Source organism: Bidens hawaiensis, unplaced genomic scaffold (assembly GCF_021521415.1).
Source record: "Bidens hawaiensis isolate Kalapana, Puna unplaced genomic scaffold, B.hawaiensis_p1.1 tig00016941_1, whole genome shotgun sequence".
Classification (NCBI taxonomy): domain Eukaryota; kingdom Viridiplantae; phylum Streptophyta; class Magnoliopsida; order Asterales; family Asteraceae; genus Bidens; species Bidens hawaiensis.
In genome coordinates this window covers 93,091-114,583 of record NW_027492566.1, presented here as the reverse complement: position 1 = coordinate 114,583, position 21,493 = coordinate 93,091, and positions in this window count along the sequence as shown.

The window sequence follows — 21,493 nt, the reverse complement described above, 5'->3', positions numbered from 1 at the left end:
ACGTGATTAGTGAATACTATTACCCAACGAATTAACACGAAGATCAGATCAGTTGTCTCTGATACCACATGAGAGAGCCTGTTACAGATCTAGATCTCGGATGACATCGTGTTCTTCGTGGTTTAGGTATACGATTAGGTCGATTACGTTAAGTGTGTGTACTGTGTGTATTGAGAGGATATTTGGGCAGAGTAACGACACGGTAGGTGATAATAACAAGAACAGTTACATTAAACATAACCTTACAAGGTATATATAGTGGATGACCACATTCGTTAACTTATCCTTAACGAATGTGTCATTCGTTACATTAACCTAACGAATGAACAAACTCATTCGTTAATACATTAAACTGAGCAAATGGCTCCACATTCGTTATCTCATTCGTTAAGCTAGGTTAACGAATGAGCTTACATTAATACGAATGTGATATATTCGTTACGGGGTAACGAATGTATCTTACAATAGACCGAATGGGCATATTTACATTAATAGCCCTTACATTATAAACTTATTACAATAATAAACTAATAAAGACCGAGACGACTAAAACGTGTATCAACGTTTGTGAAATGAAGCAAGAGTACAAGCAGTTGTTGATTGTTCTAGTCTGACTTCTGGTTGAGACGCCAGCTTCAAGGGGACCAATAATACTGTCAATTGGGTGATCCCGTTGAATTCTTGATGGAATAGAGTGATCAGGAACCGAGTATTTTGTAGGTAAATTGGCTGGACCTTCGAGTGCTTTAGTGAGAGGATTCCTCCATCCCGATGCAGCTGTACTGTGTGAGTACAAGGTACTAGCAACATACTCGTTTGGAATGACATCAGGAAATAGAGTGCTAACGAAAATCTGACGAATGGCACTCTCCCCCTCAACTGGTAAAGTCTCCGCTGTAGAGGGCTCTTGTGAGGATACAGTCTCGGTGGCGGTCTCTTCCAGATTCTCTGATGATGGCTGAGTGGTGTCTAAGGATTCAGACGGGTCCACACTCAGCATAGGAGACTCTTAAGTGTCAACAGAAGTATCTTCTTCATCATCAATAGCAGTAGAAATTCCTCCCCTGAGTTATCTGAATCGACCACAGGAAACAAATTGAATGGCTTGAACAGTTTTTCATAGTCAAATAATCGAACAGGCCCCATACGAGCAACTGTCTCATTTTCTTCCAACCAACGAACATCATATGATTCGACGATCTGTTTCGATGCCTTGTTGTAGACTCTTTAGGCAGTTCGACCAGCATAACCAACAAAATAACAATCATCTACCTTAGCTTCAAACTTCGGAGTCGACTCAAGATTTAATAAAGTGCACGGACACCCGAAGGCTCGAAAATGTGCGTTTGTGGTCTTGTGACCATAAACAATTTCATAGGGAGTCTTCATTTCTTCATTTGAGATTTGTTGATCAACACCCAATTTTGAACGTCACAAGCGGTATTGACCGCTTCAGCCCAGAAGAATAACAGTAACTTTGAATCACATAACATCGTTCTTGCAGCTTCGATCAAAGTGCGGTTTTGTCTTACAGCAACACCATTTTGCTGCGGAGTACGAGCTGAGCTGTATTGACAAAGTATTCACTTTTCGGTACAAAAATGATTCAGCGTAGAGTTCTTGAACTCCGTGCCGTTGTCACAACGAATTCCCTTGAGCTTCAAGTTCAATTGATTTTCCATAAGCACCACGAACTTCTTGATCAATTCAGCCGTCACCTTTATTCGATAAGAAAAACACCCATGTGATACGAGAGTAGTCGTCGGTGATGACTAGACAATGATTACTGCGAGATAGACTCAAGACATGAACTGGACCAAACAAGTCCAAGTGAAGCAACTGAAAGACACTGGAACTTGTATTAATCAGCTTCGGCTTGTGTCCTTTTCGATGATGCTTGCCTAATGCACAAGCCACACACTTCTCTCTAGTCACAAAATCTTTAATTGGCAGGCCACGCACAATACCGTTTTTCGCAAGACAGTTCAGGGTTTTGATATTGGCATGACCAAGCCGATGATGCCAAAGCATGGCATTATGTTCCGACACCTTAGAGAACAAACATGTGATTTCGTCAGGAACGTTCTTGTTCATGTCGATCAGATAGGCATTATCTTTTCTCTGAGATCTGACCAGAACCCACTCTTGTATAATAATACCAGGTTTCAGAATCAAGCATTCCTTATTGGTAAAATGAGCAGAAAAACCCTTATCACAGATTTGTGACACACTGTACCCTTTACTCACGGTACCCTTTTAGGTAATCTTCCCTTTCTCTCATCCCGTAAAGAAACATATCCACTGTTAAAGATTTGAATATCACTCAGTTGGGAAATGTCCCCCGTCATGTGCCTGGAATAGCCACTATCAACAAACCAAGGTCTAATAATATTCCTCCATATCTGTTCCTGCACGATGTGCGAGATCAGTTAGTTTTGGGTACCCAGCCCATTGTAGTTCTGGGTAAGCCTGACTTGGTCAACCGTTTTACGGGTTGCCTTGACATATCATCATGATTATCAAAGATCGAGTCAGAGGACGTTAAAGACTTTGTTGGCCGAGACTTAGGCAACCATTTGTATCTTGGTTTTAAAACTTTGGGATTTATACAATTGACTGACTTAGTCTCTGGTCTGCGGACAGGAGACACATTTGTCTTTACCCTATTAAGCGTTCTCGGTTTGGAGCCAACTTTGGTTTTGGAACCGAGACCGTTTTTCCCTTCTGCTTTTGAGTCACAATGGGCTTGGACTTGGTCTGATGAGAACCTGACCTGTGAACCTCGTCTCTCCTCCAATTACCATCAGAGGGCTTAGCCTTAAAATACCTCATTTTATAAGAATGAAAGTTTCTGTAGGTATTTTGAGGTATAGTCCTCTGACGGTGTTTGTAATATGGAACATATGGGAGACGAGAGCAATTTCTAGCAATGTGACCGGAAGTTCCACAGTTGAAACAAGTTTGTTTTTTAACATAAAAATCATTGTGGCCGATTCCCGGTCTTGCTCTGTTGTGTGAGCTTGGTTTTCCATCTTTGGACTTAGCATTTGAGCTTCCACATTTATTATCACAAAAACTCTTTTCTCTTACAAACTTAGGCGACGAATATTTATTATGACTTTTAAGCTCATCAGATTTATTAATAGATAGATCATTGCCTTTTGAAGTTTTAGGAAACATATTCAAACAATTGTTTTTGCTCTTAAAACCTGAGCCCACACACACATTAGTAATATCATAGTTCAAGACAGACAGAATAGGTGAATTAAAAGAAACAGTAGAATTAGTGGGTGAGTCATCATCCTTATCGGTCCAATTCCCAACTATTACTTCATCTGCACATGACGTAAACACATTAGAATCGTTCGCCCCGGAGGTTGATTTAGATGTCGAGTCTGAACCAGCCGTACCCTTTCCATTTTAATTGATTTTCTATCATTGACTCACAACAGCGTTAGAGACCTCAAACTTTTTAAAGATAAATTCAGCATTCTCGAATTTATTTGTTAGTTTTGCTATTTCCAATTTCGATGCATCTAACTTAGCGGTTAGTTCAGCAATTTTCTTTTTAGCATCTAGATGGTGACAGCACTGTATACTAAAATCCGACTGCAGTTTAGAAAAATCTTGTTTTTGTGTCTCTATTTTGTCTTTTAAGGCCTTTTCAAGTTTCTTAAGCGAGGAGTTTTCATATTTAACACCCTCTATTTCCCTAATTAAGTTGCTATTGTGAATTTTATACAAACCCACTTTATCAATGCATGATTGAGAATATAAAACAGGATTTACCTCAGACGGTTTGGTGGAGATGAAAACCATGAAAGCATGTTGAAGATCCCTGACCTGCTCCTCGGCTTCATTCCCCTTTTCTTCGATATCCACTTCAGCAAAATTTGCAACTTGACCACTTAAATTCAGTGCTGCCATCTGATCCTCTCAAGAGAAGTTCTGAACCACCAGACCACGCTCGCCCACACTCGAACTAGCCGCATTCTCTTCTTTTCCACCATTCACCGGAACCATTGCCCTCTCTCTATTACCTTCCTTAGCCGGATTGGTACATTCACTAGAAAAATGACCCGGCTCATGGCAGTTGTAGCACCTTTGAGAGCTCTTATTGAACCCCATTTTCTGATTTGCATGTATATTCCAGTTGTTCCTGCTTGTCCTCTTAGTGAACTTCTTGGCTCTAAAAACAGCCATGGCGATTTGCCAAGAAATATCCATCTCCTCCACTTCATCAGGATGTATCTGATCCAACTCAGCAGCCACAACAGGTTGTACCAGGTCTCCAGCAAGAAAAGCGTTATAGCAGTTCATAAAACCTGCCATTAAAGCGATGTTCTCTTGAGTCTCTTTGGAAATAATAGGAGTTTGAACGGGAGACTGGCTGGAGGTGGCCACAGAAGCTTGTGATTTCGGTGCAAGAGTCGGTTGTGGAAAGAAAACAGGAGCAGCTGGTATAGGTTGTGGAGTGGGTTGACTTTGTGATGACCTGAACATGGAGAAGGTTTGCTGAGACTGCTGCGATTGAGCTGGCTGACTCTGAGATGACTTGAACAATGAGAAATTGTCTTATGAAACTAGAGCATTGTTGGATGCAACGCTATAACCAGCAATATTGTAGGTACTCGCATGATTGATTGCACGCTGCTTGTCGTCCATATCACAAGCCTTGATAATCGCCATCACCTCAAAGAGAGTCAGTCTAGCCAGAGCCTTGGTCTTCTTAATAACAGCCACATTTAGATCCCAGCTCTGTGGCAGTGAGTTGACTAGCTTGTTGTTAATTTCAGTAGACGTAAGGCTTATGTTAGCCGATCTCATCTTAGTAACCAACGAGATAAACCAGTGTAGCTGTTTCTCAAGAGATTCTCCCAAAACGTAGTTAAACATGTTGAATTGTTTTCTTAGGAGATCCTGCCTACTTCTTCTCATGTCTTGATTTCCCTCGAACACTTCAATAAGAGCCTCCCAAAGAGCTTTAGCTAAATCCAACTCTCTAAACCCCAAGGCAATCTCAGGCAACAGTGTCATGGTCAGAGTAGCCAGAGCCTTCTCATCCTACTCAACCTTATCAAAATCAGCATCCGTATATAGCTCAATTGGCTTCGTCTCCACTTCATCAGAACCCTCTCTTTGATACGTGATAACCTGAGGACTTCGAACCATGCTCCTCCACATTCTTGCATCCTTTGCCTTCACATATTTTTCAAACCTGAACTTCCACTCAGCAAACCCTTCATACAACAATAGTCGGGGTACACGAGTGGTAGTCCCCATGATGGAGTCTAGCTCTTGATGTAGAGTAGCATTAAAAGACGTGCTAACAGCAGATTTATTCATAATAGCCTTAATCGAAAACTGTGAAAAAAGAAACAAAAAACAGCAAATGTCTTCCGAAAGCACAGAAAGTTGACCGAGAACTGTCAACTATATCCGAAAACACACTAAGTTGCCCGAGAACGACGAAATCAACCCGAGAACTTGAAAATCCTCCCGAAAACCTTGAAATCTTCTCGAAACCTTGAAATCTTCCCGAAAATCCTGAAGTTTAACCGAGGACCTTGAGATCTTCCCGAGAGCTTTGAAATCAACCCGAGAACTGAAACAGATTTATCGAGAACTAGGAATAGTTCAAGATATGGTAATCTTTGAATATTTAACTAAATCCCAAGAATGATGGGATTCAAATTAAACACGAGATTTACCAAAATCTATTCCAACCCAAACTTTCACCAGCCGAAGAACACGAAGAATAGTTCTTCAATATTCAGAAAACTTCAGCCAAACACACACCCGTAAATCACCGTCAGAATCCTTGATATCACCAATTACCGAGCCTAGAATAGGTCTATAGGCTCTTATACCAATTGTAAGTCCCAAGAAAGAATATTTCAATGTGATAACAAGTAACTCAATGACTAGGCGGAAACTAATCACCAAGACGATTCTACGCAACAAACACAAACACAAATAAACACGATGAACAAGCTTCAAAACACACGTATATTAATACGTTGGGTGCTTAAGCCCTTAACAACTTACACGGGTGAAAGATACACTTGAACGAACAACCCTAACTTCGTTAACACATATCCTATATATAGACTACCAACTAGGCCCAAAACAAGCTAAAGCCCACCGAGATCAAATGATCTCGGTTTACATACAAAAGCCCAACTAAGTCCACTATTACCAAGCATAAACCACAAAATACGACTCAACATGCCTCCAGGGATAGAATACCTTCGAACAAAGAAAAAACTTCTATACCATTTCCAATAATTTGATTTTGTTTTTAAAACTAGGTGGGTTCGACCAAAGATCATTTGAAGAATATATTTGTAAGAGCCATGGGTTCTAAGGTTATAAACAGTGACAAGATCAAAAATTTCTAACTTAGGCCAAGGGTAGTAATGAGTTTGTTGAGAAAAACTCCTCCGCAACATTGTCATTGCGTGAACATAACTCTATCTGGTGATATCAAAGAAGTCAGAGATGAAGCGAGGGAATGGATAGCGTAGGCCAAGGGTATATGGACATGCAAGAAAATACCCAAGTCTTGGAAATAAAATCAAAACGGGCTTTCCTTTCTAACGATTAAAAAACCACTCCCTTAGAAAAAGCCTAGTCAGCTTGAAGCGTTGAGATATCAAGGTTGAAGAAATTGCAACTCTCGGATGAAGGATTGAGAAGGAGATGTTGATGAACGAACTCAGCATGAGGGATTTCTCTGATTGAGGGAGACGATCATGTGAACATCTTTCCCATTGTGAAAAGTTAAAACCCTAGAAATATGGGAGATGAGAAGAAGTTACCTGGCTTTGTGACTGGAAAAAGTGATAAATAATCGCGTTAGGAGTATATATGGGGCATTGTCACCGAGATTCAAAATGTGATGGTTAATAAGCCTAGGGAATTGCACCATGTCCCATCGAATTAGCTATGCTTTTGTCATATGACTAGATAAGTATTGAAAAATATAACCGTTGTAATCATGTTTGCAACTGCCATATTTTGAGAGGGAATTGTTATGGGTCAAAATCCCTACTGTGATTCTGATAGATATTGTGTTGCCCGAGATCATGACAGATATCGTGTTGCTTGGGATACTTAGCAGGTTTGGTATCCTAAACATACTATTTCATCAACTAATCTTTCTTTGCTTACAGGCTAGTCAATCATTTATGACTTAAACCGCTATTAGACCAACTCTTGCTTAATTATCGGATAACTATTCAATTCATGCGTGAAGAAATGAGATTAATTCTTACAATGGTCACAAGATACGAAGCTCTGGATTTATCCCTTTTCTAGTTATTTTTCTTAGTTATAAAAAAGGGGTTGACGCATACAGTATAGGGCACTTAACATTCACTTACTCGCACTCACATTGTACTTTAGCAACCGTTGCAACCAGTTCTTAGGTTGTAGTCACTTCTTTTATTAATAACTAGTGTTTAATCGGCGCGTTGCGTCAGGACAGTTGGTAAAATCCCAACGTTGAAACACGGGTGCTGTAATACCCCGAGTGTTATGACGGTCAGTCGACTTAAATTCAGACATTATCGGTTATGCTTGTTAAGGTATAGACACCGTTGTTAAAACCTAAGCATTAAAACAAAAAAAATAAATTTGTCAAACTAATATATAAAATATATATATATTCTATTTGGTCGGTATACCCGTGCAGTGGTAAAACCCAAGCGTTCCAGGGCCTTGAGCGGTAATTCCACACGAATTCGGTCGGTTTAGGTTATTTTCGTTACGGTACCGACGCTAAAAAATGGCAAAAATATATAAATTGAGGTGGACCAATGGGTGGCGTCGGTTGTTAAACTTGGACGTTGGTAAAACCCGAGCGTTGTCAGTCATGGTCCTAAAGATTGTTATGTTCGTTACGGTACCGGAACTAAACCAAAAAAAAAAAGAAAAGAAAAACAAAATGGATATGACCAATACGGTGCCACCAAGTGGCCCGATCGGCACTTACTGGCACCAAACTTCCTAATAATAATAATAATAATAATATCTCTAAGGCAGACGGATAATTATCTCCTCCCGAGGTTTTGTGCCGGAGATCCTGATAAGGATCGTGGTTTTTCTTCGTACATCCCATGTCACCCGTTTACATTCATTTACATTTTCTCAAGTATCCCAAAAATTACACTACATCACTTATTAAGTTTGATCCGGAAATTGTTTCGTTATTTTTTTTGACCAAAACAGAATGAATGCATACATAAAAATTGATGGCACATGAAATAGGTGACACGGAATATAGCACATGGCCTAGGTGAATATGCTTAAAATTTATTACAGTATCTGTATATATATATATATTATATATATATATATATATAGATACTAGAAGGTGATTTTTATTTCTTTTCTCAATAATTTTTAACTCATGTCATTTTTGTCACTCTCAATGTGCCACCAAAATCATTGACCTCAAGAAGTTTATACGCTATTTGTTTTCATAAACCATTAGAACTTCAAATGAAACATTTGTGTTCAGTTCATATCAACTACCGGAAGAATAATGATGTCATATAATTTTAGGATAAATATAAGTGTGAGTACAATTGGTCAAGGTCCAAAGGATAAATTGAAGAACCCCAAAACTGAAAAGTAACACTGATTCGGCTCTGGCTGCTACCCCATCACCCATGGTTCAGGCTTCTGGTTCATCAGCTATGGCTGCTGTTGATTTTGTAGTTACAAACACCAATATGGATGATGATTACTAGACGGGGAAAACCTCTTCGAAGTATGTAATCTAATCATACACTTAATTTGTTATTTTCCTGTTTAAAAACCAAATGATATTTAACATTCTTGCTTTCATTATTCAGGTATAATGCAATGATCTAAGAAGCAGTATCAACTTGAAGGATCCAAATGGATCAAATACCAGTGCAATTGTTTGTTTCATTGAGGTAATTACTCATGATTCTCTAATATCATGTTTATGGCTTGCAATATTTGTAATAGTTTCTATTGTTATGCTTGTGATATGCAGAAGAGGTACGAGGTGCCACCAAATTTCAAGAAATTATTAACTTAAAGGTTAAGAACATATATTCAGTTTGGCTTTTGAAAGTTAAAATTTAAGGTGAGTTTAACCAGTGATATTCTAATTATTATACTTCTGATTTTTGTAGTTGTGTTAATCACTTGTGAAAATAACAAGAGCTTTTATAAAATCAGAGTTTTGGGTCAAACCTAATGGTTCAAGATGTTTTGGCATTGCTATTTCTATCACTATAAAGTTTAGTCAAATTAACTTTATATTTTTGTTTTACTATATTGCAGAACCAGCTGCTTTTCATTCAACAACAACCAGTTGGCATCAAAACAACAAGAATTCTAGATCTGCCACAGTGCCACCAGGTATTAACATTTTTATTCAATAATAACATTAAGTTGAATGCACACATACATCTTATTTATTTATCTTTAACTAAAAGACCAACTCGCCAGCCGAACCAACCACGTCGCAAGACCAAACATGCATATCCTGACAAGTATTATGAACGGAAGATGGCTTCTTTCCTTTTGAACCTGAATTTTAAGGTATGAGCTCTTAAACTTGAAAACAGTTCCACATTGTTGCAAATAGTACATTCGTTTTACTGGTTGGTTGTTTGCTTGTTGTCAAATTTGCAAATAGAAGTGAGTTTCTGCATGGGGAGATTTATGGGCCTGTATTGACTGCTGTTGGACATTTCGTACTTTGTAATGCATATAAAAGACCAGAAAGCAAGGAAGAATAGCGAGTATATTGTATCATAGTCAGTGCGGTCTTGTGTTATTATTTTGTTTTACATGTGAGTTTAGGCGATTTATGATGACCTACTAGATTTAATTTGTGATTATGTGACGCTTCATTAATATAAAAAAGTGAATAATTTAATTTGTGGTTATGTGAATTTTATTATTTTGGTTTCCTACTTGCCAACTAGGGATCCTGAAAATAAGGCAGCATAAAATGCAAATCCTACCAAAGCTGTTAACCTGACATCCAAATATGAAGGTATACTATCTATTAAGGAGTCTAAGCACTTTAGCATACAATATTTAATTATAAAGAATGCAATATTTGACCTGATTAATATTTTTAAACTTTATGTTTCTGAACTTTGCAGGCGGCTGTGATTGATGAAATGGATAATTTTCTTTTTAGACCTCATTTGGTGATGTGGGCCAAGTACCATGCTTAAAGGCTAATATCATAATCATCACTTCTTAGTCTTCAAATTATCACCTGATGCAATCTTCAAATTATCACCTGATGCAATCTGTTTGTTACGAGCATTTCAATTTTTCAAGCCAGGTTCGTCTAGCTTGTTTATATTTTGGTAATCTTAATACATTTTAAGACCATAATCTCCTTGACATTTCCTATAGGCCATTATTTATTTTGTTTTATCAGGTTGCTTCTCTGTACTTGCTGGTGTTGGAGAAATTACCCCTGAAGGTAATGATTTATATATTGAGCCTGAACCCGAGCTTCACTTATCAAGCTCGAGTAGACTCACGAGCCTAAACGAGTATACTATTTATATATTTTTTTAAAAATTATGAATTATATATTTTTAAAAATTATGAATTATACAAAGATAAGCTTTTTTAATAATTGATCTTGAACCCGAGCTTCACTTATTGAGCTTGAGTAGGCTCACGAGCCTAAATGAGTTTCGTTAACATGCTAGGCGTTGACCAAGTCACCAAACAATCTAATGATCCACAAATACACGAGCTTTTATGGATGCTGCCACCTCAAGGTTTTATCAATATAATTTACTTTTAAAGATTAAACATAATTTACTTTTAAAGATTAAACTAAATGTAAACCACAATGTGTTGGGCCTAAAAAGTTATTAAAACTAAACTCTATTGTATTAATTAGACGAACGTAAACATGTTCATTCGTTTATTAATTAGAAGAACGTGAATGAACTTCCTGTTGAACATTTTACGTCCAGTTTGCTTCCAGGCCTAATAATTAGTGAGCTAATGAAATTTTAATTTTTGCATTAGATTGCCAAAAATCAGATTATATCTCAATTATATATTACTTTTTAGTTTATATGAGCTTTGTAGACTAACATGTTCAGAAAATAATTCACTATAACATGTTTTTATGATGTATATTGAAGAGAATTTGTGAATCTCATGTTAACTATTACTTTCTCATCTGTAGGACGACATCTTTCGGTCTTGAAGAGTATCAGACGGCCAAAACCGTCTTCGAAGTGGGCTCCAAATTAGCTCCAGAAGATACAAGATTCGCATATTTAATTAAAAAGTGTGACAAGGTTATTGTAGGTAATAGAATATTCATAAACATGCTAACAACATAGGAATCTGGTTTTTAGATATAAGTGCTTATTAGTGCCCTTTATGATGGTTGTTTGATTTCCAAATTTGATGAAACTGGTGAACTACCACGGTCATCATATATTGGGAATAAATTGTTTGCGCAAGTGTTTAGGCCCGTTTTGAAGAATAGTTGGATCTGGGGTACAGTTGTGTCCATGGCCTGATTGTATGATATTATGTTTGGAGTGATTTTCATGGTGCCAGTGGCATTTGTGATGGATTCCCGGCTTTCAATCGATATGTTTAATCGGGTGTTGGAGACATTCAATCGATATGTTAGGTGATTAATTATATCTTGTTTGTGTAGGTAGATGAAGATGTGCAAAGCCATAATGATCTTTTGATGCTACCACCACTGTTTCATAACAAAAGTATGCAAGGGAAGAGGAAAGTTCATCGGCCTGGTATACATGCTTGAGATTATTCCTTCTTTTGATTAGTTTTGTTATAATTAATTTGGTAGTAGTTCAGGTTTTTTTTTTGTTCTAATCATATTGTTTTGTATTTGCAACAGATTGTTGCAATGATATTCAAAATGAAGCATGGTAATAGTGAAAAGCACATTCAAAACTCGAGACAATAGATTGAGGTACTAATGTTATTATGATGTTTTTAGTTTATTTGTATTTGCAACCGATTTTTGTAACCTGTTGAGTGTTGACCAATCCGGTTCGGTTTATAACCCGAGCCTTTTTTTTTCAAATAAACTGGTTATGTACATCACACTACCTTTCACATAACTCATTTTAGGCAGTTGAATGGTAATTAGTTAAAACACCATATATGAATCAACCACTCAGGCACGTATGGGGTGGATGAGTGGAAGCATGGGGCGGATGGGAGGATTGGGTGGCGGTTTAGGAGAACGGGTCATAATTATAAAGTTTGGTTTTCTTGTTTCAGGGGGCTGTTGTGGCCAATGTATCTAACATAATTTGATCAGTATTATCAAGCAGGATAGCAAGCATCAGGTCAGACTTTCGCCTTCCTACAATAACATGATTTGATCAATATGGTTACGTTAATTCCATTATATGGTAAGTATATTGTTTATTGTATCTATTTGTTTTCATTGAATGTTTAAATCTGATACAAACAAAAAAATGTTTTACTTTGACGCAAAAATTTCTTATAACTATTCAAGATTTCTAAAATTTATTTATATTATATTCATGATCCAAGTTAGGTTCGTATATATATTAAAGATATTTTATTCTATTTTCTTAAATGTTACATGTAATACTACATACTGTGTTTGATTCAAAACTTTTATAATCTGTTTGTTTGCTTTAAGAACTTACAATCTGTTTGTTTATTATCAAGAAACTTTGTTTTCAGCTGTTTATTTTCAGTGAATTTCTGTTCGTAATGAATTCTGGATCGTGTTCGTGGCATTAAACGAATTATCGGTTAAGTCGATTAAATTGAAACCAAAAAAACCGAACTGGAATTTTATTTAGTTATGCCTGTAACTAGGTGTTTCTGAAGGTTTAATTTTTTTCAAAAAACTTGTGTAATCATATGATATATGGTTTTATGATTAAAATGTTTTTTCTATTGAAGTAACTTCATTTTTGGCTATTTTAAATTCTTTGAAGGTGGTTATGATTTATTGGGATGAACAAAGGATCAAATCAAGACCATCAAACAAGTGAATTATGAGTTGGTTTCGAAATTTGATGCTTTAGTGTTTGGTAAATCAACATAGTAGTGTTGATGTTATAATACCAAAATCTGCCGCAAAGCATTGCATACTATTGTACTATATAACTCGCTTAGTGTAGAGTTTGCAAAAAATGTACTTGTCTTATCTGTCTTATTTTTTAAATAAAGGAACATTATAATTACCTTCACATACCCTTCAACGGAAGATCCAAGCCTTGCAAAGTGGATGAATTAAGTTGTGTAAAATGTTATGGGTACTATCCACAGATCTGGGTGCCCAGATTAGAACCAGTATAATACAAGTTGACTACCATCACTCCAACCTTAAATCAACGATCGTAACTCTATATACCCTTGCCCCTTTTTAATTTCCTTCAATCCAATGTAAATCAAGGCTTCCCAATCTTCCATTCCCTGCAACTTCATCCTTCTAGCAACCATCAACCTCTGTCATAATCTATTCCATAATTTAACGAGGTTTGTTATCTGACTTATCTTATATAAATCAATCAATCGAAATAAACCTTAAATTTTGGATCTTTAAAATCCGTTAATAGAATTATCTACCAAAATCATCATCGTTCATCAAACAATCTTTGATCTATGTGTCACAACCCGACTAGCAAATGCGAAAGCATAAAACAAGAATGTAACAGACACCTCTGGTATAAACCATATTGTTTATAAATAAACATTACAAATTAATTTGTATTATATTACATTGTTCTATCTTTGTTTACAAGCTAGGTGATACAAAACAAAACTAGCTCATTAAACTATTTCACTCCTTACTAGTACACTTGTATCTATTCACACAGCATCGACCATAATCCGTAACACATAGCACATCATCAATTTATTCCAATTTCAGTACACCTAAAAAGCATGTTAAAATAGGTCAACTACAAATAGTTGGTGAGTTTCACGAGTTTCAGTAAATCAATTATGCGTAACCATAAAATCATAGTTTGTGTGTACGCATGTATGTATGTACGTTTGTATGTATGTGATAAATTTATGCTAATTAAAGATGAAACCTTGACGGTTCGTTCGTACCACGTGGCCTCTACTACCAACGTCAATCTCGTGGCTTCCACTACCCGCGTTATTCCCATGGCCATCACGGACCATGTTATTCCCATGTCTTTCATAGACCACGTTATTCTCATAGCCTTCATAGACCAAGTTGTTCCCATGGCCATTACAGACCACGCTATTTCCTAATTTGCTATGCTAACACTACATAGCGTATTTGTATAAACATGTAGTCATGTGTAATTTCATAATGTTTCGGCATTAGTACATCTCAATCTAACTTATTAATCAATAATATTATTCACATTCCACCAGCTCTTAGTCAATCATTGTGTTTGTGGGGACTTCTCGTGTGTTAACACTTAGATAATTCACATCATGAATCGTTTTCCGATAGATAGTTGTATATAAACATGATTTTCACCCCAAAAGTTCGTAAAACATTTTAAAAGAAGGGTCATGAAACTCACTGTTTAGTAGGTACTCAGAACGCTATCAGCTCGTGGTTTGTTTTGCTTGCTAACACTCAGATCGTTTGCGGTTTTTAACTGTTTCAACCCTTTTTTCGCTTTTCCGGGTTCTTGGCCTTATAGCTAGGGTAACTACAGATCCTTGAGGGTTTGTGTGCGTGAAAGAGTCCAGAAGTTTTATGTCCAGATTTGATGTTGATACAAAGAAAAATATCTCATTTAGGAGACTTAAATATGAAGAAAGGTTAAAAGGGTGGACTTTTCAACATTGGCGGCCGGAAGCATTAGGGGCCCCACTTTGGCCCATTTGCCTCGTTTTGCGTGTCCGAACGTGAAATCTCGAGTCCAAATTTATTTCAGGTTCAGTTTTTGTCAAGAAAAATATATCGGGTGCAACAAACAGCTCAAAAACGAGTGTTTTTCGGCCAAATTTTGTAAATTTAGAAAAACAAACCGTTTGGTTGTAAAAATCCCAAATATATTGCTTAAAACATTCCAAATAAGTGTTTTATAAGTCTTTTCCGGCTTAACTGATGATACAATCCTTGTTTACTTTCACGTTTAGAGTCATAGCGGGTAATTAAACGGATATCTTTTCGTTTAACTGGTTTGCTATAGTACTAAGGCCATAATATTATTATGTTAGCTTCTCATATACGTATATCACTTATATACGGCCTCCCGGGATATTCAAGTCATAACCAGACTCGTTTGGTAATTCGTTATGCAATAAATGGTTAACTGTTTATTCGATATGTAAATACTATGGTATACCTGATTTAGTCACGAATGTCACATTCTCCGCCCGTTAAAATATTTTTCCCCGAAATTCGATATACTAACTACGCCCTTTTTAGGGGAAAGATATGAGTATTTGTTTCTGAATTCGTTCTTTCATTTTTAAGTATATTCGGTTCCCCGTTATGAATTTCACCGAACTTTAGTCAATGAATTTTTTGTGTCGTAACTGTTTTATTTCCCATCCTTTATTTCCAAGGGTTTCTTTAGAAATTTTAGTTATGTGTAAGTTTTCAAGTAGTACTATTTTCGCCTCGTTAGTAAGGCATTTGTTTAGGTTCGATCTATAGGAACCATTATGAGTAAAACTCAACTTTGGAGATAGTTTTCAGTCGATATGCTACGGGACTAATTTTTGAAACAACTTTCTACGGTTCCATGTATCTTGAAGTTAACTTATCGGTTTCATTAACTCAAATAACACCTTTCAAAAGTCAACAACTGCCTATGGATATCCGTATAGTTCTTTTGTCAGTCTCGGTGACTTTCAGTTTGTTTTTAGTCTTACGAGCTTTATCTGTGGTCTCCAGAATCAATTCAGATTTTGTAACTTAAGTGTCGCCAATTTTTGGTCTAACAAAGTGCCGATCTATATTCTTGCTCGTATAAAACTGAATATGGTGTCGTTTGTATAATATTATGATAACTGTTAGTGTACGAGGGTTAAAGTAGTGGGATATGTTGGTCCCAATTTCCTCCATAGTCTAGTATACCAGTGTGAAGCAAATCTTCTATTATTTGAATAGGTCGTTTAGATTGACCATCTGTTTGATGATGGCAGGCCGCACTCAGATCGATTCGGATTCCTAAAGCTTCATGCACAGCTTGCCAAAAATGAGAGGTGAAATGACTATCTCGATCTGAAATAATTGAAATAGGCACGCCATGTCGAGATACAATTTTGTTTACATGAGGCGAGTTTTTCAGTTGTGTAGTTGCTACGAATCGGAAAGAAATGTGCAGATTGGCTCAGTCGGTGAACTATTATCCAGATTGCATCGTTTTCTCGGGGTGTTTTAGGAAGGTGTGTTATGAAGTCTATTGTAATTTGTTCTCACTTCTAGTCAGGTATTTCAGGTAGTTGTAACATTCCCGAAGGTTTTTGATACTCAGCCTTAACTCTAGTGCAAGTCAGACATTTATCGATGTATGTGGGTATACTCCTTTTCATACCCGGCCACAAACAAAACTCCTTCAAATGTTAATACATCTCATTAGTATTTGAATGAATAGAATGTTTGAACTAGTTTTCCTCTTTCATGATCAAGTAATAGAGATTATAAAGCTTTGGAGTCTAGATTCGTTTTTTTTAATAAAGTATTTCATCGGTTTTCTTTTCCAATTTCTTTACATTCCAGTGCAATTCTTCATTCCCTAACTAATCTTCCAATTTGGGTAATATGAATTGGTTTAAAAAGGCTCGTTTGGAAAATAGTTTCAAGTGCTCGTACTTTCAAGGGTTTAAGTCTATATTTTCGACTTAGGGCATCGGTTTTCACAATTATAATTGTTTAACAACTCCATCCATCTCCATTATCTCATATTCAATTTTTTCTAATTATTTATAGGTCATAGGTTTTTGTGGTTCGTGTAATTTGTATATTTAGTGGTATACAAGTAGTGCCTCCAGGTCTTAAGTACAAAAGTAACTACTCCCAATTCTATGTCATAGGTAGTATACGTCTTCCTGTGCACTTTTAATTGTTGAGAAGCGTATGGTACAACCTTCTCTCCTTACATGACACACATTCTAAACCTTTTCGGGATGTATCACAATAACTACAGAGTCATCAGCCCCTTTTTGAAGACTCAGCATTATAGTTGGATACAATTTTTTTTTTGTTTTTCTCCCTACTCATAAACTCGTTCTTTTTAAGTTAGGAGGGTTAGAGGTTGCGCAACACTGGAAAATTTTTCAATGAAATGCCGGTAATATCCAAGCTAATCCCCAAAAATTAGCAGATTTCTTTCGGTGACTTAGGTGACTGCCAATTTATAATGGCTTCTATCTTGCTAGGGGTCTACATGAATTCCTTGATCATTTACAAAGTGTCCCAGGTATTGTACTTCCTGTAACCAAATTTCACACTTGAAGAACTTGACATACAGTTTCTCCTATCTTAACAATTCCAGAATTACTTGTAAGTGTTGCTCATATTTTTCATTGCCTTTTGAGTATATTGAAATATCGTCTATATTCTTTCCGTCAGATTCTTTGTTTGTTGTGTTTGCCAAATACATTACACGTCCTTGATGTAAATATTTTAATACTTTAATATGGGATACGAGAGGCAATATAGTACTAGGTTTTTCTCCATGTAATGTGATCACCTCTTTATCTAGAAGAAGTATTCTGATAGTTTTGTCCTTACATTCAATTTTTGTTTTGAACTCAAATAACTAGACCATATTGACTATTACATAGCAACTTCCCAGTTCCACTAGAGTAAATCAATAAGGAATAGTTAGTCGCTTAGGTTGAGAGGGCAGTTTCGAACTATATGGTTAACAGTTATAGACTTACCTTTAGCTAGTCCTATAGTATAAGGATCTATTAATTTACTAACCAGTATATTGTTCCAAGGGCAAAAAGTTAACAAAAATGAAACTTCTATTGGCATTCGTATCAATTAAATTAAAGCGTACTAATCATAAACTATGAATGTACATGCTATCATATTCGGATCTGGTCGTGCTCTATCCGAGTCAATCACAAAAGTGGTCGCTATTGTGGTTAGACGCCGATGCTTGTTCTTGATTTAACTTGGGGCAGTTTCATTTGAAGTATTTCGTACTGCCACACTCATAGCAAGTATAATGATTTATCATAGGTTGGGTTAGTCGTATAGGTTGTAAGCGAATTGGTTGCGTTTGAGGTAGTTGTGGATGGTGTGGTTGTTGTATTTGAGATGGTCAGTTCATAGTGGTTACAATGGTTTTACATTCATGGACATAGTGTCTAACCTTCCCATATCTATAACACCCGTTCTTTCGACATTCACCTACATGATGATAGTTATATTTCCCACATTCCGGCCAAAGTCCTTTATACTTATTTGGTTTTGCATCATGGTTGGTCATGGTATAGATTTGTATTGTGGGACGTGCGCGTTTATATTGTTGTATCTCTTGTACCCTTGTCTCATAATCAGTTTATTTGGTACTAGATGATTCCCCTGGCATTCTTAATAAACCTCTTCTTACCAAGTCAAAAGCTACAACGCTGGCTTGTGACATGGCATTCTCGAAAGTTAAGCAACCAACTGAATTAACCAGACCCCTTACTTCAGGGACTAAACCCCAAATGTAGCGTTTAATATGTTTAGATTCTGGGTTAGCTAACCATGGCACTAGACGTGCCAGTTCATTAAAACGGTTGGTGTACCCCAAATGATCTACTCCTTTCATTTCTATATTCCAAAGTTCGTGTTTAAATTTCTAGATTTCATTTCTTGGACAAGAGTGTTCCATCATAAGATTTTTAAGTCCTATCCAAGACATACGGTTGATTGTTTCCTGTCTCCGAATTTGAACAACAGTATTCCATCACATTAAGGCATGGTCCACAAACGTATAAGTAGCATATTTGACAATAGAATCTGGTGGGCAATTACTGGTACTGATAACGGACTCGGTCTTTTCGATCTACTTTACCAACCCATTTGGTCCTTCAGTACCACTAAAATCTATTAATTTACATGACATAAATTTCTTAAGTAGACATCCCTGTCGTGGGGGATCTGAGTTGTTATGATCATTGTTCATGTTCGGTGGGAAATTATTATTATTGATAGTAGCATTAGTGTTTATCAGGGAACTATCATTCGTGACAATGTTAGTATATATCCGGGGAATATTTGTAGTTGTATTAGTATTTGGCGGGGGATTAGTAATCACGACCGCAGTAGTATTTGGCATTTGATTTGTATTCATAGTTGTATTAATACCAACAGCGAATTGTGCTGCTGTTGCTGGAATTAACGTCTACAGTTGCCGAGCAATCATCTCGGTCACATCTACCTCAGATAGCGTGTTTGCTATCTTCGGGGCTATTCTATAACAATAACCAATTATACCGCAATTAATAATAATTCACTACATAAACTCATCACAAAAGGAATCACATTAGCTAGTGATCAGGTATTTCAAATAGCATATATGTATCACACACGTCTGTTCATGTGTCTATATACCAAGGATAGTACATAGACTTTGCCTAATAAAGACCATTTTTTGCATGTATATATCAAAAGTTGCCACCAAGTGACAAGTAATTTAACCCGGTAAGGGTCAGTATTGTAATAAAAGATCCAAATTGTCCTCCATATCAGCATAGCATACTACTAGATGCTTACATGGAGTATCGAAAAACTATACACAATAATACCATACTATCCTTGTCTATCCATGCACACATTATAATAATCATGAGCAGTTCACAATTCGTACAACAGTTATTCCAATGCAATCCCACAATTTTTTAATGAACGAACAATAAACATATAATCTATATAATAATTTTGTGTTCATATGTTCGTTCATTAAAAAATTGAGTGTATTCATGTATGTTTGTTTGAAACCAAAACGAACAATTCTTTAATGTAAGCCAACACTAAGTTAAATGAACATAATAGAACAAACATAAAATAACATAAATAACATAAATCAACATTCTGTGCAAATAATAGAATTATAATCAACCTAAATAAGGAACGGACAAATATTTTCATTCAAACAAAAAAATTCGATGCAGGAATGACGAACGGACTAATATGTATGCATTACAATCTACACAAACTAACGTACAAAAATTTAAATAAAAATAAAGAAAATTAAATTAAAGTATTAAATCTAAACATAACTCCATTAAAAATTAAAAAATATTATTTAGCTAAAATAAAATAACAAAATTGTTAACAACAAAAACCTAACAAAACCCGTTTAACATCCGGGCTAAAAGCTAGTTAACACACACACATTTATTGTTCTTAAGAGTCCTCGCTCAATTTATCCAAATGTATCACTAGCTTAGATACTTATGTGTAACACGAGTTGAAATAAATAAATTTATTCAAATGACGACACAATAATATATATCAAGTTTTGCAGCTGGATAATAACTTTAAAAATCATTAAACAGTTTAGCAACAAAGCCAATATGCTTATTGGAAGGAATAGCATATCCACATATGCAACTATATTCATTTTAAACTTGCAAAAATCAAATTAATAAAGTACAAATTTGCACATATATATCACAAAAAGTAATATGAAAATAGTAAGAAAGTACGAGCACATATTACATTAACTTGAAGTTAAAAGTTGATTAAAAAATCATAGAACTATGCAAACATATATTAACTATAGTAAGTTGACAATTCAAAATGATTCATTTTATATTGTGGCAATTTCGACCCGTTTACTGTTGATTGGATTGATTCGAGTTACTGTTTAATTAATTATTAGAAAATAAATATATATTAGATATTCATGCTAGTTGAAATGAAAGATGAAAAATTAAATTTTGGTGGATAACTAAACCCAAAGTGTGTTAAAAAATTTTACAATCTGAAAAGTGATTTAATTAATAAGAAAGATTATTTAAGAATGGTTTTATATAATCAATTTTAGTATGCTATAGCTAGATTAAAGCAGATCATTTTTAATAAGTTCTTAAATGGACGGGCAGGTAGACTTTAATCACTTTTATTCTATTTATAAATAAATAGTGCACAAATATTGATTTTTTATAGTGACAAAATCCAGCCTATTTGACCCAGTTGAAATAAAAGCAGTGTTTTAGAAATCTAACCACCCGGTCTAACCCGGAATCGCTAAAGTCACAAGTCCGATTACAAGAAAATAAACAAAAGAAAATGGCCATTAATTCGCAAACCTGAAAAATCTACTTTGACCCGGCAAAAATAACTAATCTGGATAACATTAAATATTTTTTCAAACCGAGTAGTTGTACACAATAATTCATGCACTGTGCAATAATACGTTTGATGTACTACCTTTTATAATTGTTGGTTTGCTCTTTGGTTTCTTCTTAATATAATGTGGGATGAGATATAGTTTTCTATTTAAACCTTAAGGTGTCAAATAACACAAGAACAGTTTATTTAGATCTT